The 19,096-nt window shown below is 36.3% G+C and overlaps 1 protein-coding gene across 1 annotated transcript in view; it reads left to right on the top strand.

Annotated features, from left to right (window-relative positions):
• The window catches only part of LOC118183923 (uncharacterized), a 58,265-nt gene that overhangs the window by 10,609 nt on the left and 28,560 nt on the right, over positions 1 to 19,096 (top strand). The window lies entirely within an intron of this gene.

The raw sequence follows: 19,096 nt of genomic DNA, 5'->3' as shown, positions 1-19,096 counted from the left end.
CTAGGAAAAGAAGTGATAAACAAAATTTCGATGTTAGTGAACTACTAACGTTCTTGAAAACGGAAGTGGAATGTAGGGAAACATCAATGATGTTAGCGCGTTCTAAGAATTTTGATGTAAATGAAACATCAATACGAAACAAAAGTTCCCATCAAGGTTATCAAAATAAATCTTACATGCATTCTAAAAGAAATGATTACAGTACGAATAAGCAAGGTGCTTCTGTATTAACTAGTCAAAGCGAAACTCCCTCTAAATACTTTCAAAAATCACATTTTAATCCAAATCGAAAGTTCTCTACCCCGCCTAAGAAAGAGAATCAAAATGTCTGCATATTTTGTTTATCTGCTTGTCATATGAATCATGAATGCGCACTTGATTTAAAGGCTCGCCGAAAGGCATTAATGGATCGAGGTTTATGTTTTATTTGCTTTTCGAAAGGGCATCCAAGGCGTTTCTGTGCTCATAAAGATGAAAAATGCAGACTGTGCAATGTCCAAGGTTTACATAATTCGTTAATATGTGACGCCGCATCGAAAGGTTTAGAGACGGATACTTCCAATCAGACAAAACAAACGCCAATCCTTGAACCTTCTCTTTCGCTCTTATGTAATGAAAATAATAACAAAATTAAACCACCGACTTCCGTTCTTTTACAGACGTTTTCGGCAGCAGTTAGGTGTAAAGGGGGGAACGAAAAGGTATTACGTTGTATGCTAGATTCAGGGTCAACAAAGTCATTCATCTTACGAGAAGTGGTTGATTCACTGGGGTTGAAAATTATTAATAAAGAAGCGCTTATTATTTTCACATTTGGATGCAAAGATGCAAAAGAGCGCTTGTATGATATCGTAGAAATCGTATTGCAAAATGTAAGCCATCCCAGTAAAAAGATAAAAATTAACGCAATAGTCATTGATTCTATAACACTAGGGCAAGTAAAAGTTCCTTCTCGGTGGATACGACAGATAGCGTTTGAGAAGGGAATAGAATTAGCAGATGCTGGTACAAATGACGAAATTCAAGTATTAATAGGTTCGGATTATATTTGGGAAATTTTAGGAGAACGAAACGTGAAGATTTGTAAAAAATTAGTCGCAACAGAAAGCACTTTCGGTTTTGTGATTCAAGGCAAGGACGAAGGATCAAAGTGTAAGGACGCAAGAGTTAATCATATAACCGTTGTAAATGAGGACTTAGATTATGAAAGAGTTAAAAAATTATGTGAATTAGAAGCAACTGGGATAAGTTCGGATAAAGAAATATCTCTATCAGATAAAGAAATTTTAGAGTCATTTGAACGAAATACAACTTACAAGAATAAAAGGTATGAAACTCGATTATTGTGGAAAGAGGGTGTTGAAGGTTTAAATAACAATTATGAAATCGCGAAACAGCGTTTACAATTTTTAAATAATAAGTTTCAGAAAAATAGCGAGCTATATTTAAAATATAATGAGATAATTAATGAACACTTGAGAGATGGTATAGTGGAACGGGTAGATACGTATTTAAATAGTAGTTTGAAAACGGGGTATTACATGCCTCATCACGCGGTAGTGCGCGAGCAGAAGGATTCTACTAAGGTTCGAATAGTTTTTGACGCTTCTTCTAAAAGTAAGGGAAATTTATCACTTAATGATTGTTTGGAAAGCGGACCTAATTTAAATCCTGATTTGCTAAAGATTATCATTAAATTCAGGGTACATTCAATTGCGTTTTGTGCCGACATTCAGCGTGCATTTTTAGAGGTAGGCTTAGCTAAAGAAGATAGGGATTTTTTAAAGTTTTTGTGGATAAATGAAGAAGGGTCAAATCTCGATCACAGTAATTCCAACTTACAAGTTCTTCAACACAATCGAGTTCCTTTCGTGGTCAAGTGCTCACCTTATTTATTAACAGCTACAATAAGACTGCATTTAAAAAAGTATGAAGATGCCTACGAAGAGGCATGCAGTATGTTAAAAGAGCTTTACGTAGATGATTTAATTTCTGGGACAGCTAATGTAGCAAAGGCCTTACATTTAAGCAAGGACATGATTTTCATTCTTAGCGAGGCCAGTATGAATTTACGTAGATGGGTTTCAAACTCACCTGAGCTGAATGAACTATGGAAACTTAATGGAATTGACTCTCGTGAAACATCTGAAGACTCTTTGGTACCGTTGAAAGTTTTAGGTCTTATCTGGGACAATGTCAATGATAATTTGAAAATAGATGTATCTCAGTTTGAGAAGTTACAAAATCTCAAAGTAACTAAACGCATCATTTTAGCAGCATGTGGTATGCTGTTTGATCCCTTAGGAATTATGAATCCATTTACTGTTCGAATTAAACTCTTAATGCAAACTATGTGGGAAAAGGGTATTCAATGGGACGAAAGTGTTCCCCCTGATACAGAATTCATATTTCAGGAATGGTTAAAAGAAGTTGAAAAAATAAAGTTTTTCGAAATTCCCAGACAGTACTTCAGTGATATGTGTTGGAAGTTAATAGAAGTTCACATATTTTATGATGCCAGTCCCAAGTGTTATGGTGCCGTAGCATATTTTAGATTTAAGAAGAAAAATAAATGTAAAACAAGTTTCATAATGTCGAAATCCCGTTTGGCTCCATTAAAAAGGGTAACACTCCCTAGGCTTGAACTTTTGGGAACATTAATTTCTGCAAGATTAGGTTCGTATTTGCAATCGATATTTCCGCAGTTGGATAAGGGAAATATATTTTACTGGACTGATTGCCAAATTTGCATTCACTGGATCAAGGGATCTGCCAACGAGTGGAAACAATTTGTTAGAAATCGTGTGGTAGAAATCAAGGAGAAAACAATTTTAAACAACTGGTACATTTGCAGTGGGAAGACAAACCCTGCTGATAAACTTACGAGAGGGGTGGATGCTGAAGCTCTAATTAATGATAGTGATTGGTTTTCTGGGCCACCCTGGCTTTCAGAAGTAGATATTCGACATCACATAAACGAAATGAATACCGAAGCTGACTTGCAAAACGTTAGTGAAGAACGAAAATGTGTTACTTTGAAAACACTTGTGGAATTTACAGAACCGTTACTAAATCTTGAACTGTACGGAAATTTAACCAAAGTACTGAGAATAATGGCTTATGTTCTGCGCTTCGTGAACAACTGTAAATCCGCTCGTGAAAAGCAATCTGGTATGCTTACCGCCTATGAGTTACGGAAGGCTTCAGAATTTCAAACGTGGTTAGCAAATGAAAACATAAGGTGGATATTCAACTCGCCAGCTGCTCCACATCATGGCGGTATATGGGAGGCAGCTGTTAGATCTATGAAGCTGCATCTAAAGAAATGTGTTGGAACTCAAATTTTGACTTATGAAGAGTTTCTAACTCTAATTGCACAAATTGAAGCATGCTTAAATTCGAGGCCAATAACACCGGTCTCCAGTGATCCCAATGATTTGACAGCTTTGACTCCTGGACACTTTATTATAGGGACTTCTTTAACAGCTGTTCCGGAACAAGATTTAACCGAAGTACGAGTGTCTCCATTGCAAAGATGGCAACTAACACAGCAGATGTTCCAAGGGTTTTGGAAACGGTGGTCTAAAGAGTACCTGTGCCAACTACAGCAGCGTAGCAAATGGAGACAGCCTAGCAGAAATATTCGTCTAAATGACTTGGTTCTCATTAAAGAAGATAATATGACTTCATTACGTTGGAAACTCGGGCGAGTAATAGAAGTGTTTCCTGGAAGAGACAATAATGTCCGAGTGGTTAGACTAAAAACTGTGCACGGGGACATTAAACGTCCTATTACCAAACTGTGTCTTTTACCAGTTGAAGAACATTAACTTAAGCGTTTGGTTTATATTGAATATGTTTTATTATTATTTTCATTTCTTATTGTACTAATAATTTTATTTGTTTGTTCTAGTTTAACCCTCATAGTTAACGTTTCAATATAGTAAAATATAAGATGTTTTGCTAGAAGATTGGTAAGTGTAACATGTAATTTTATACTTTTTGAAGATTTTTGTATGTTTTCAGTTTCTATATTTTTCATTTACTTGTTTGCATATATTGAAGATTGTATTAAGATGAATGTAATTCATCGGGGGGGGGAGGATGTTTTGGCCTCCTCGGTGATTGCGGTGATTTGTGCCCAGAGGGCGCACCGCACAAAAAGTTAGTTGCGTTACAGAACGTAAGGGAAGCGGACACGCCAAAATGTCGGGCGTATTACCGCTAATCGAGGTAATTGTATCGTATCTGTCAGGTGGCAGAAAACTAGTATGATGTATCAATTCACATGCCAGGTGGCAGAATATGTCTATCATGTACATGCCAGGAGGCATAACGCTTGTAAATATGCCAGGTGGCATACGACTTGTAAATAAATTGTAAATAAATGTACAGTGAAATATCTTGGTGCAATAGATCAAGGAACACGCATCAACAACCTTCTGATCATTTGGATACGTACATTATGCCTCACTTAAAGGACGATTAAGGACGTGGGGACCCAACAGCATAAATTATGGTGGTAACAAATTATCGAAAAATAACATTTTTTTAGTTCGGGCGCGATTTGCACAGTCATTTGATATGCATTTTGAATTTTGAATTTTGAATTTTTTTTTAAATTATGCAACATTTTATAAGAATTTGATAAATATTTTCTTAATAAACTCAGCGATTTGAAAGCGAGCAAAAGTTCGAAACAAACCTCCGTCTGGCGAGACAGTTGCCTATCGACAAAATATAAGATTTTAGCCTTTCATAGGTATTAGTCTCTCTGCTAAAGTATAACAGACTAAGAGATTTAAAGGCAATAAACTCAATTGTCAATATATTTGATCTGATTGATATCCGACCTTGTACAAAAGACGATTTTCGGTCAAAATTTCTATTTTTATTTTATTACATAACCGTAAAGAATGCATCTTTAGCTATCAAATACAAGTTTTTGCTTGTTGATAGGTTAATTAGAACTGAAGTTACAAGCATGTTTCTGTAACGGAATAAACCGGAAGTTCCAATATTCTAGGCCGGAAGTGAGCGTTTAAATAGACATACCTATTTAGAAACCTTATTTATCATAATTTTGTAAATTATGAACCTTCGTACTAAGTTTAGATATTTTGTAATACAATTTAAGAATCTGGCGATAGTTTTTTTTTTTTTTTTTTTCCTTAATTTCGTATTTAGTTTGTCGCAGAGGGTATTCGACGTTGAATGGACGTGTTGCTGCTTTGTCGATTAGCGTTGACAAAGTGCCTGATTTGAAAGCTATGTCACATTTTTGCATTATTAGCAAAAAAATAAATAAAATGGAATGCAATCTTCAGCATGACATATGTAAAGCGTAACATAATTGTTCTGCAAATTATAAAGAAGCAACTTTGGGTATGGAAGCAGTTGGTGCTTATCCGCTTTTTGGATGATCTATTAAATTACAAAAGCTGAAGTACACAGACTATTGTCAGGATGATGATTCTAAAGAAATTTTAATTGTGAAAGATATATATGGTAAAGATTCGGTCAAGAAACTGGAATGCATTGGACATGTACAAAAATGGTTGGTAGTAGACTAAAGTTCGAACAACTTTAGTCTACTACCAACCATAGTAACCAAAAGTAAACTCCACTCCTGGATTGAAAGGAAAAGGTAAACTGACTGATTCTTTTATTGATAAGGCCCACCAGCGGCCGAGCGGTAAAGTCGCTGAACACTGGTAGTTCGGTCCGAGGTTCGAATCCCGCGAACGGGCTGGCTGCATGGGCGTTTTCGTGGTTTTCCCCATGTGTAACGTGTATACGAGCCAGTTTCCCTTCGAAAGTCCTCCACGAAAGGCATCCCTCCCTTTAGGCAGATAGCCCTCGAGGCTTTGCCACAATCACATACACACACACACTTTTATTGATAAACTGCAGAATTAGGTATTGCAATTAGAAGTAATGTTGGAAACTCACTGAGATACAGCAGGCTGTACTAGCTTGCTTGTTCCATTGTAGCTCTTCTTCGAAGCCAACGCCCTCCTCAATCAACGAGTTGGTGCAACTACCCAACGTGCGATTTAAGATTTAGGATTTAGGAACGGGGAAGACGGGCACCACGCCTTTACCATTTGGTTAATTGGTTTAGCGCCGTCTCCCCACTACGTGATCCCAGCCGTTTATTGATATTAGCAAACAGATACATAATTTGAAATGAATACTCCGTTTTTAGGAATGATGGGAAATGCAACTTCATGCGATGCGGATCCTGAGGGTTGAAATGAGACGAAAGTGCGTCTCAATCTTTGTTATTGATACTTGGATCTCTTTCTCGGTACGAGTCTCTGACTTTTTATCGAGTTCGTTCACATATGTACTCAGGGTTACGTGTTTAGATTTATAAGGCCTAAAAATTATCTTGATGGATTTCAAAGCTTTCATTTCTGTGAATTTTATGCATGTACAAGCTTAACTTGAATCGATCTGACCACTTACAAAGACGTAAATGAATGAAATGCTTTTGTAGGTACCATTAAGATGCCCCACTTGTATCGATTTTAGCGAAGAATCTATAAAAAGTGTGATGCTTTACTTTTATTCCATTTTTACTGCTTAAAAATATTTTGCTTTGATTAAAATATATTTTGTTCGCTGAAGATTGCAGGTGAACATTAACAACGGAAATGTATTACAGGAAGTATATAAATTAGGTCTTTGTGAGAATCAAGAACTCACAAGCTCACTCTTCATTCATAATACCTATGTATACATTTCTGTCTAATTAACGCACATATTTTAATAATCTTCCTCTCACCATTATCCTTCGCCATGGCACTGTCATATCCATCGCCTTCATTTTAAAGCACTTATCCAAGCATATACTGAGTTATGTGCTTCAAGCTCCAATCTCCCTCGTCTCCTTCTTTTGCAACTTTCTTCCATGTTCATCCATTTCATCTGCAATGTATTTCTGTGGTTCCTTCATAGCCATGCGCAATAGTCCATATTTTTCCAGCGCACAGCAAAACAAGCTTAAAATAAAAGTTATCCCACATGTTATAATTTCATTTTTTACCATGCAGGTATAGATCGCAGAGCAGAGGGAGTACTTATCTTTGCACGCGGAAATCTGTAACAGTGCAACATTTCTTCGGATCATCTTCCACTAATTCTCGCACAAAAGAAAGAGCCCTTAAATTATCTTGATATACGCCCGATTGTCTACAATAAAGTATACATACTCTTTATCACCCTTTCTTGAACATTTATTTTTTTGGTCTCATACTTCGTCTCCATTGTACCCTCTGTCCTTCAAGAGGATGTTAGCATACATTCATCTGTATGGGACTTCTCAGCATTTAATGTTAGGCGCCTCCCTCGAAATTTCCTTTCCCAATTTCCTTTCACCCTCATTAATAAACCTAAATCCACTTATTTCTACCATTGAAATACTATGAGTAATCTATACCTGTTTTTAATTTCCACTAACATATCAGACCGTTCTGTTAGTCGCCGACACACCCATTCCTCTCATTCCTATGGCAGCTACCGTATTTCTGTAAACCTTCATACATCCACACAGACTACCAAAAGGAAAATTCTTGACCATTCAGAATTTGTTACTAAGCTAAAAAATGAAGATGAACCTTTAAAGCACTCAAAGACTTACAGTAACTGCTAGAATGAAATCATTACCTTCATGAATAAGCACAACCCGTCTGTTAAGAGATGCCTATGGAAATAAAAATCTAATAATCTTTGCGACTATCACCCTTCAGTGCGAAAATTAAATACAAATCGAAAGCCTTGCAGGCAGTCAAAAGTCTGGAAGGTCATCAAATCCATTGCAGATCTATGCTACTTTCCAACAATTCTTAAGAGGTTTTGAACATTAACATCGTCTCTTGCCTTTTCTCAGATCTGGTCAACCCATCTACAAACCCTTTTCCTTTCTTTTTTCTTCAAGTTATCGAGTTATATTTACCATTAGTTTAGTTTAGTGACGGAGGACGTGGGCACCATCCCTTTACCGTTATGGTTAATTGGCAATAGCACCACGTCCACCCTTATCTAGAGACTAGTGGGACTACAGGTCATACATTACAGTACTTACGATATCGTACAATATAAATAAACCATACAATTTCCTACATATGCATGATACAGTATATAATCAAACAGGATTATTAAAGCATAATGCTGGTGCGTATACAGTTAAAATGCAAAAGGTTAAAATGCAAAAGTTAAGATGTAAAATACTAAGTATCGATTTAAGTTATATGACTAAATATTATTATATTATTCATACATAAAAACCTTCAAAAAATAAATAAATAAAAATAAGTAAATAAATAATGCGCTGTATATATATATACATATAATATGCCATACAAAATAATACACATACACATTAGGAGCAGAATGTGGAATATAAGATCATACAAATACAGGATCAAGTCGTGAGGATCATTGAAAAGTACATAATTAATATGCTTCACAAATTCAGCCATAAGTATCATTCATACAAACGTAAGCATTCTGGAACAACAAAAACCAATAATGGTGTACCCTCATATTTGCTACAATACACTACACTGGTACAGTAATTTCTTATGAAATATTTTACTTTTACATTTCAGAGACACAAAATTTGATAGAATTTGTACTGAGTGAGTATTTGAAAGGGTACGTTAAGACTGTGGTAACTAATAAGCAAAGTAAAACACATTGTTTTTCATAGGAGGTGCATAAGATACAGTACAACGATCATTTCATTAGATCAGTCCATTATAAGAAAATCACTAAAATCTATCAATGTAGCATTAAACCAGAGTTTACCACGAAGATTATGTACTTTGCATCAATACATTATGCCTATGAATGCTACATCTGGCACAGGTCTATTCCAAGACCTTTAACCTTTTCCATAACCTTGTTAATTTTATTAATCAAGTACCTCTGCTTGATTAGAAATTTGCAAAAGGCTTGACGATTTTGCGAAAGGAATCTGATATGTAAGCCTTCTGTAAGAGGGCATGTTTCAAGGTAATGCTCTGGAGAGCCTAACTCTCCGCATGTGCAAAACCTGGAATCGCTTATTTAAAATCTCTCAAAATAAAGAGGAAAAGGGCCATGCCCTGAAATATAACGTGTCAGATGGGGATTTCCACAGCATCTATCTTGTGTAACGTAAGAAATATGGTAATAAGTACGACGACCAGTGGTACTATAATCCCATTCTTCTTGCCACTTACTGATTGCTTTGAGACGTAGTGCAGATTTCAAATGTGAATGCGGCCAAGGTATGTGAATTTGTTCAGCAGCAATTCCAAAAGCGGGCTCCTCGGCGAGAGTATTTGCAACTTCGTTCCCATATTCACCCATATGTGCCTTTATCCAAGCTAAGTGGATGTCATGGCGTTGATATTTTCTAAGATCTTGTTGAATATCTCTAATGATTTTGGATGGGTGTACTGGATTACTAATCGCATAAATAGCTGAAAGGCTATCAGATTTTATAGTAGCCTTTAGGATTTGGTGGGTTAGCAAGTAGCGAATAGCTTGCGCTATTTCTACTGCTTCCCCTTGAAAGACACTGTTATTGTTAGCCAAATAGCCCTTCCATTGTGCAATGACACTATTTTCTTGTAAAACAGCAAATGCGCTCCCCACATTTCCTTCAATTTTAGATCCATCCGTATAAATTACTATACTCGAGGGGCTACGGTATTCTGTAGGGGGAACATGTAGTCTAATGCCAACACCATAATCCGCAGGGTGAATGCTGTCAGATATTAGTTTGGTTTCATATTCCTCCGAAGTAAAATTTTCTTCAGCAAATGCTATTGGCTTGTGTAGCTGTATTAACATTTGTCGTGCTGCTTCCTCCTCAGTTCTAATATGCAGTGGGAGCAAACCAGCCAAGACATTTATTGCATCAGTGGAAGTAGTAATATATGCCCGAGTTATGCCTAAGGTAAAAGGGCGCTGAATAGTAGAGAGATGCTTGATTTTTCTCCTCTGCATAGGGAGAGCCCAAATTGCTGCAGCATAAGTTACTAACTTTTCTACAACCGTTGTATATAAGATCTTTTGAATGTGGTGGTTCAAACCCCACTTGTATCCATAAAATTGTCTTAGTTGTTTGGCGATGGCCAGGGTACGCTTTTTAATAGAGAGAACATGAGGAATCCACGTAAGTTTTTCATCAAAGGTAACACCAAGATATTTTAATTCCTTTACAATTTTGAGCCTCTGACCATTGAGTACAATACGCGGTCTCCTTGCCACAGAGCCTCCCTTCTTAGGCACCAGTAAAATTTGACACTTATTTTCTGCTATGACTAATTTCAGTTCCTCACAATTTCGCTGGAAAATTTGACAGGCCTCATTGCAGTTCTTTTGCAATTCTTCACGAGAATGTCCCTTGACAACCAAAGCCGCGTCATCGGCATAGGCAAAAATGTTCGTATGCGCAGGCCAGGAAGCATTGAGTAGCTTATTGAAGGTTAAATTCCAGAGTTGAGGACCCGCGCAGGAACCCTGCGGGCATCCTCTCGTCTGTGACTTTTCAATAATTCCCGCTGAATGTATAATCATTATTCTTCGATCCTGTAGATAATGATTTATAGTATTAAAGTTGCTTGGGCAGCCAGAACTTCTTAGAGCCTGCAAGATCGCTGGCCACCATAAGTTGTCAAATGCACTCTTCAGGTCTAAGCTGATGAGTGCTGTATGGAGACCGTGATATTTGTTGTCCATGATAGCCTCTTTGATATCATGCAAAGCGTGTAAAGTGGAAGTTCCTGGCCTAAATCCATATTGCCTGGGACTGAGGATATTATTAACGTGTAGATAATAGCGTAGTCTGGTCATAAGGAGTTTTTCAAACAGTTTACCAAGAGCCGGAAGTAAACAGATTGGTCGGAAAGATGTGGGTTCCGCTGGATTGCGATCTTTTTTCAAAAACAACACCTCTTGTCCGATTTTAAACGATTTCGGGAATGTACCCGTAGCTAGTAATTTATTGAAAAAGCTAACAAAGATTGTTGGCTTGGCCAAAACGACTGTTTTAACGATTGCATAATCAATGCCATCAGGGCCAGGGGCCTTTTTCTTCGGCAAATGCGCTAATATATGTTTTAGTTCTTTCAATGTAATATCCCTATCCGGTGGCACGTTGGTAGACATCTGTTCTGTACGTATAGTTGCTTGTTGCTTAGAATCTTCGGTTGGGTCATCCTGACTGAAGACGGAATCCAGGATCTTTATTAATGTTTCCCTTGTGTAGTCCTGAGTAACATTTATTCGTGTAGGGATATGTAACTGGGCAGGCCTAAACAGCTTTCCAGTCATAATCTTATGATGAATACCATAGATGTTTTGTGACTCTGTACAAAAAGCATGCCATGAATTGATTTTAGCCTGCAAAATTGAACGTTTGTACTTCGCTCTTGCCTGTTGATAAATTGGAAGGGTATTAGCTGGAAGGTTTAGTCTACGCTCAGTCTTTAACCTTCGACGTAATGCGCGACATTGCCTCTGCTGAATACGAAGTTCACTACTCCACCAATTGATCGTAGTCAGTTTTTTAGTACTACGCTGTGGCAATATGTCATCACACGCTTGCTGTATACACTTTTGTAGAGTCACTGTGAAATTCTCCAATTCGTCTCTAGAGTTCGCTTGAGTTAGCTGTTGTTCAATACCTTCAATCAAATTCTTGACTCTAGTAGTAAAAGCACGTTTACGCCTACCAGGTAGGTTGTAACGACGAATAATATTAATTGTCGTCGGTTGCTCTATTGAGAAAGTAATGTAACGATGGTCGCTTAAGCTAATTTCATCATTAACCTTCCAATTTTGTATTAATGGCGCAGCTGAGGCTGAACTGACCGTCAAATCAGGCCAGCCTAGTGCGTAGATTCTGTCATATGTCGGAGGCGCGTCTGCTGTGTTATGTAAAACAAGATGATTAGCAGACAGAAAATCCTCCAGAAGGCTTCCTTTGTCATTCGTAGAAGCATATCCCCAAACCGTGTTGTGGGCATTATAATCGCCTGTAATTATTTTAAGAGGAATTTTAATCTTTTGCAGGGTATCTGTAAGAAACTGTGTAGTAGCCAAAATATCTGCAAAAGGAGGAGAGTATTGTGAGATCAGTAAAGATGCTTCTTGTGCTTCTATAATGATTGCAACATTATCGCGTTCAATTGCTACGATAGCCGGAGACCATTTTTTGTTGCAGTTAATAATAATGGCCCTAGGAGGATATTCTACATTTCCTTGTTGATAAATTGTCCTTTGCAATGGAAATCCCACTGCAATTCCGTCTCGTGTGTAAGGTTCCTGAACCATTGTCAGGTCAGCACCAAATTCTGCTGCAAACTGTGCTAGTTGAGCAACTGCTGCTTTTGCTCGCTGTAAATTGATTTGTATACATTTGATAGATAATGTACTGCATATTGTATCTTTATTTATGACGTTTGATAAATCAAGATTAGCAGTATTCTGTATTATCTCGGATTGACTGTACCTTGCGGTGGTATTGTGGGCATTCTGGAGCATAGGCTGGATGGAAGTAGCTGTATTTGGTGCCATAGCGGGAGTTGGCCTCACCACAGTTGATACACTGTGGTTGTTGGGCTGTGCAATCACGGTTCCCATGTTCTTCTGCACAGTAGGAGCAATATTGTTTTCTACTTCTACAGTCGGTTTGCTTATGCCCATATTGCTGGCATCTAAAACATCGCTGGTGGCCAATATGCTCTGAGACTCTATGAGCCTGCCAGCCGAGGAAGATTTTTCTGTGCTGCATGATGGCTGCAAAGCCTGTCGGCTCACACTCAAAAATCCACTTGATTTTGCCTTTACGACGTTCTTGTAATCGGAATAGGTGTTTAAATGTAGTGCTAGGCATTCCAGTGACGCCGCTGAGTTCTGCGAGTACTTCTGATTGTACATCAAGTGGATACTGGCAAGTCATGGACGGTGCATCTTGGCTTACGTTTCCATGGACGGGTGACTTCCGCTGGGATATCTTGTTGTTGAAGCTGTTGTTCGAGGACTTCGACATTTTCAGTGGATTTACAGACAACCTCGAAACCTCCTTTGTTGAGCTTAGAAATTCTTTCTATACCTGCCTGTAGCTTGGAAAGTGGTACTTTAGCGTTTAGCTGCGCCTTTAGCTCAGACTCTTTGACGTCCGCTTTGGGACGTATGTATAGACTTGGATTCTTGTGTTTCTTTATAATCTCTGCAAAAGTTGGTCGAAAAGCTGTTGGCAAAGGTGGAGATGCCTGTAAATCAGGTGGTTGTTGTGCTATCGGTAGAGGCTGAGAGTGAGCCAATTCACAGCAAAGCACTGTTGATGTATTAACACCTGTGTCTATCTTTGTTGGCTTGGCTGTTAATTCTGCACCTTGTAAGGCCAGCGTCTGCAACGCAACCAGGGAGTCTAATAGTCTGGTGCGAAGAACTGTAAGTAAAAGATATTTAGTACTTCTGGTGGTGGCCGCTACCTGTCTAATATCCTCACACAAAATAGCTACTTTCTCTGCGTAAGGCAAATCAGAGATCAATAAATTAGTGGCGTCTACGTCACTTTGTGAATGCGCGGAATCACCGTCAATTGGAATCACTGATTGACGGGACATGCTGCCCAAGAACTTTCTCAGAGTTGCAAATTATCACACTCGTAGTGTAACTCTTTATCAAATACTTAACGTAAAACAGCTATTGCTTATTGCTGTATAACAACCAATATATGATAAAATTGGTAACAATAGGTCCTTTTCACACCCAGTAACAAGAAATTACAGTAATTAAAACATGTAGTAGAATAAGTAAGATACTAAACATAATTAACAGATGAACTATGACTAAAAATTCTCTAAATACAATCAAACTGACTGATTTTTAAGTGCAAGTAGAAACATAAAAATACAAGTAATTAAAATACAGCAATTAATACAGTAATTAAAAGGTTAAATAAACATTGCAAGTAATTAAAGGTAAAATACAGAGTGCATAAAGATCAGTTCTTATGTAAAACACATCAAAAGCACGCAACTAGAGCTTTAAAACTAAATTTTTAGAGTTTGTCGAATAGTGTTCAAAGTTATCGAAAAGTTATTCGACGACGAGAGCTATAATGTCGAAACTGAAGATGAAAACGATGAAATTAAAAACACTGTGCAAATCCTGTAAAAATGTTAATAATTTTGAAAAAAAAAAAAAAAAAAAAAAACCTACCAGTTCTTGAAATTCCTGATTGCAATGGATCCGAAGATATATACATATATTTTAATTAAAAACTAATTTCTGGACATGGAATATTTGGCCGACTTCCTAGGCTTACCAGGGGAACCACGTGGTAGCTAGGCGGGACCCTTCCGTTGCTGTAGCGGCAGAAGTGGTGAACAAAAATACGGTAAATTGCGACTGCCTATTTTCTTTTGTTAGAAGCACTAAAACACAAAAATCTGGAGAAATATCACTCACACACACTTAAACGATGTATCCAAGGATGCAGGAGATATTCACGCACATTTTGATATATAATACACACATCGCATTCAAAAACTTCCACTGAAAATTGGGCAAAAACCAAGAGCTCGGCGTGATGGCGTCCTTCCTCGTTGCATGCTCCGGCGGATCCTCAGTTATTACAAACCTTGAATTTCTTATCCCATAGACCGGTGGTGGCGAACCTTTTTGGGGTGGCGTGCCCAAAACGTTTTTTTTGGGGGGGGGCAGGGCTGATATGCCCAAAACCTTTTTTAATTAAAGCCTCATTGGAGAGCAGTTTACCTTGTTTCGCCAGGCACAGTAAAATTTGAAAGCTGGCCGTTGTTAGATGGTTTATTTTAGAATGATAATTTCAAAAACCAACTTTCTGGTAAATATAATCCCTCAATTTCTCTTCAATAAACACCTTCCGTTTAGATTCATCAAGTTCGGCAACAATCTCGTGGTTGGTGTTCAAGTGCCGTAAGTAAGTAAGTAAGTAAGTGAAACGTAAGCCGTAAGTAAAGATAAGTAAGTGCAACGTTCAAGAACCGGCTAAAACACGTGTTTAAATTACATAGTATGGTTTTATTGTGATTATTGATTAAGAAAGTGATATTTCAGTCGCGTGCCGGCTGATGAAACTCTGCGTGCCTATTCCTAACAAAAAGGTCAATTCATTACTTTCTATCTCAGCTACTTTTTTAGGATTATGTAATTTATTTCTCTTGTAGAAACTCCTGGCTAATCAATATTTAAAAACCTAGTGAAAACTTCTCATTTACATACTATATTCCCATCTATCTAGGTTAACTTTTCAAAAAGCTCAATAAAACAGACTTTTGTGGACTTGCAAGTTTCATCATCTGTCATAGCACCTTTTTGTTACTTAAAAGACAGAGATATGCAGTCTACATTACATCGCCGTCCTTGTGGTACAAGATATTTTCTTTCATAGAAAAGAGGTATCTGAGGTTTTCGTTGATATAAAAAGCTATTTTGACTAGTTTGCCTAGGCTTAATAGCATTTTTTGAAAAATTCCTTAAATTATGCTTTTTCGGGAAAATTAATATATAAATCAAATTCTTTCTGTCTGCTAGAGAGAACAAGATAAAACACCTTAATTAAATTTTCAATCCCTTCCTTTTTGAGCATGACACCCTAAAAAGATGAGTTACCTGTCTCCTATTCTTCAGTCAAATGCTAAATCAAGCAATCTCTGAAAGCAAGCATAATCTCTGAAAATGAATTAGATGGTTTATTTTAGAATGATAATTTCAAAAACCAACTTTCTGGTAAATATAATCCCTCAATTTCTCTTCAATAAACACCTTCCGTTTAGATTCATCAAGTTCGGCAACAATCTCGTGGTTGGTGTTCAAGTGCCGTAAGTAAGTAAGTAAGTAAGTGAAACGTAAGCCGTAAGTAAAGATAAGTAAGTGCAACGTTCAAGAACCGGCTAAAACACGTGTTTAAATTACATAGTATGGTTTTATTGTGATTATTGATTAAGAAAGTGATATTTCAGTCGCGTGCCGGCTGATGAAACTCTGCGTGCCTATTCCTAACAAAAAGGTCAATTCATTACTTTCTATCTCAGCTACTTTTTTAGGATTATGTAATTTATTTCTCTTGTAGAAACTCCTGGCTAATCAATATTTAAAAACCTAGTGAAAACTTCTCATTTACATACTATATTCCCATCTATCTAGGTTAACTTTTCAAAAAGCTCAATAAAACAGACTTTTGTGGACTTGCAAGTTTCATCATCTGTCATAGCACCTTTTTGTTACTTAAAAGACAGAGATATGCAGTCTACATTACATCGCCGTCCTTGTGGTACAAGATATTTTCTTTCATAGAAAAGAGGTATCTGAGGTTTTCGTTGATATAAAAAGCTATTTTGACTAGTTTGCCTAGGCTTAATAGCATTTTTTGAAAAATTCCTTAAATTATGCTTTTTCGGGAAAATTAATATATAAATCAAATTCTTTCTGTCTGCTAGAGAGAACAAGATAAAACACCTTAATTAAATTTTCAATCCCTTCCTTTTTGAGCATGACACCCTAAAAAGATGAGTTACCTGTCTCCTATTCTTCAGTCAAATGCTAAATCAAGCAATCTCTGAAAGCAAGCATAATCTCTGAAAATACAAGTACATCAAGTTTTTTTTTTTTTTTTTTTTTTTTTTTTTTCAGGTCATTAAAAATTACTTTCCTTGTTGTTCATCTACCTTATTCCGTTATCGTTTTTTAGTATCCTGTTGCATTCTCCCTTCGCTTTTCCAATGTCTTCTTCTCTTTATTTTATCATATGTCTCGAAACTCGCATACGGAATAATGGAATTCTATGTCTTCTTCCTTCCCTTATCTTAAATATTTCTCCGCAAAATAAAAATATTTCTTTATTTGCGCATAATTGTATTATTCAAACCTCAAAACAACAATCCTATAGTTAATTACGAATGCAAGAGGAACGAAAATAAATTTATTGTTATTCAGTCTTACGTACCATTTCATGTAGTACTTAAATACAAATTACGTAATAATCTCTCATTTTTTGGTTATTATCATTCATCTCAAAGAAAAGGTTATAGAAATTTCCATTCGCTTCTTTCGTGTTCTGATGGAGTCTTAGATATCGTCAACTCACCTGCGAAGGGCTTTCGTTGCAAGTCTTGTGCACAAGCGGCTTAGAAAGGCTAATTGGGTCTGTCCTTTATCGAATGCTTGCAAGAGTCTTCAGTAGACGTAGGGTTTTGATTACCGTCTTTCTTATACTCACTTAAAGCTGTTTACTTATTTTTATGAAATCTTTGTCTCCTTCAGTAATCTATAATAAAATACAATGTTTAAAAAAGGTTTTTAGGCTGATATGTAGGTTCCTATGTGCTGCATCACGACTTACTACCGAGAATTCTCTGGATTTAAGTGCCTGCTAAGGTGTTTTGCTGTGAAATCTTTTGGGCACTGAAGGGAGATTTGAAAATGAAGACAATTTTGAAGTATTATTTACCTTAATGTTTTTATTTTTATTATTATTATTAACATGTGTTTATATTACTATTCAGTTTCTATCTTTATTTTATATTATTAACTTTTTTAAACTTTTCAAGTTACCAGTTTTTTATTTCTTTCTCCTTCTTTTCGCTTTTTTTATACAGAGATACATTTCATACCTTTTCAGATATCTTTCAGTTTTTAATGATTAGGAATTTGTAGTACTCGACTGAAACTGAAGTCATTCAAATTTCAGCTCCATATTTTAAGATATTATATGCATAACATGTGTTTTAAAATTTCATTTTTCTTCAAATTTTTTAAAAATTTTATTAAATGCTTTATTTTTTTGCTTTTATTTAATTAAAAAAATTATTAAATGTTTTATTTCTTTGCTTTTATTTATTTAATTATTTGTTTAATTTTCTCTCTCATTACATTACTCTTCCTTTCCTATCACAGATTAAGGTTAGCATCCTGAACATATTCGTCCTATACATCTAATTCTGCTTTTACACGGTAAATAAGTTCCTGAAGACATGTAAAACAAATTCGTGTAATCATTTTGTCTATGGAAAACATTCGTTTCCGGATTTAAAAAAACTAGTAAAAGTAATTTTAAAAAATCGTCTTAAAATATTTGTTTATGCTTGTAAGATTCTGTACTGTGCACTTTAAAGTTACAGTTGAGTATGAAGAATCTTAAGAACTGATAAGCGAATAATCGCTGGAGTTCGTGAGACAGTAACCAAAACTTGAAAAGGGTTAAAGACCATTTATTATTCAAATAAGGTTTAACAGAACTCCGTCTTGGAGTTGTACATTAAAGCCGACACACAGGCTTGAACTTAAAAGACTAAAACTAAACTAACCTTAACTAAAAAGATACAGCCGAAACTATCAAAAGTCTAATAGAGTTGGCCCCTTGACGTTGAACTGCGAAGCTATCAAGGGCCTAAATTACGGCTGAGCGTAATAATAGCTTAAGAGAGAGTAGCCTAAAAAGGCGGGAGCATGCTAGTCAGAATCTGTGATTCTCTCTAAGAATCGTCTTAAACTTCGCGGTTAAATACCGCTCTTCCTCAATTTGTATTCAAACGGGATTCTAAAACTACGTTCTGCTCGGAAGTGTTAAGTTGAAATTAAGAAGCGATAGAAAAGAAAGTTTAACTCAAAATTTAACTGTTTGATAAATAAATATAATCCTTACATGCTTATTATATTATTTAAACAGAATACACCCATAATAGAATATAATGAAAATGTATTAAAATAAATTTGTATTTGAAAGTGAAAAAAATTCTTGATAAGCCAAAAAAAAATGATCTGTTTTATGCATAACAATATATTATTCGTTTTCATTGTCTGTTAATAAATCGCGCATATGTTTTCATACAACTGGAACATCATAGCTGTGAGAAGAAATATTGTGGACATCATCTTCTTTCTCTATTAATGAGATTCTTTTTGCAAAATCTTGAGCAAACTCAGCACGAGTTTACTCCGGTGCTGATGTTTACGGATAATTTTGTTATTAATCGTTTTGTTCGTGTTTGGGTTAGGCCCTTATATAATTGTCTATAAGCCTCAAATAAAAAATCCTTTTCATGTA

The sequence above is a fragment of the Stegodyphus dumicola genome, chromosome 9, assembly GCF_044657685.1.
Source record: "Stegodyphus dumicola isolate Sdum_Otavi_A_Nest chromosome 9, ASM4465768v1".
Classification (NCBI taxonomy): domain Eukaryota; kingdom Metazoa; phylum Arthropoda; class Arachnida; order Araneae; family Eresidae; genus Stegodyphus; species Stegodyphus dumicola.
Note: the sequence above shows the minus strand (reverse complement) of the source record. Positions and strands in the feature narration are given on the sequence as shown.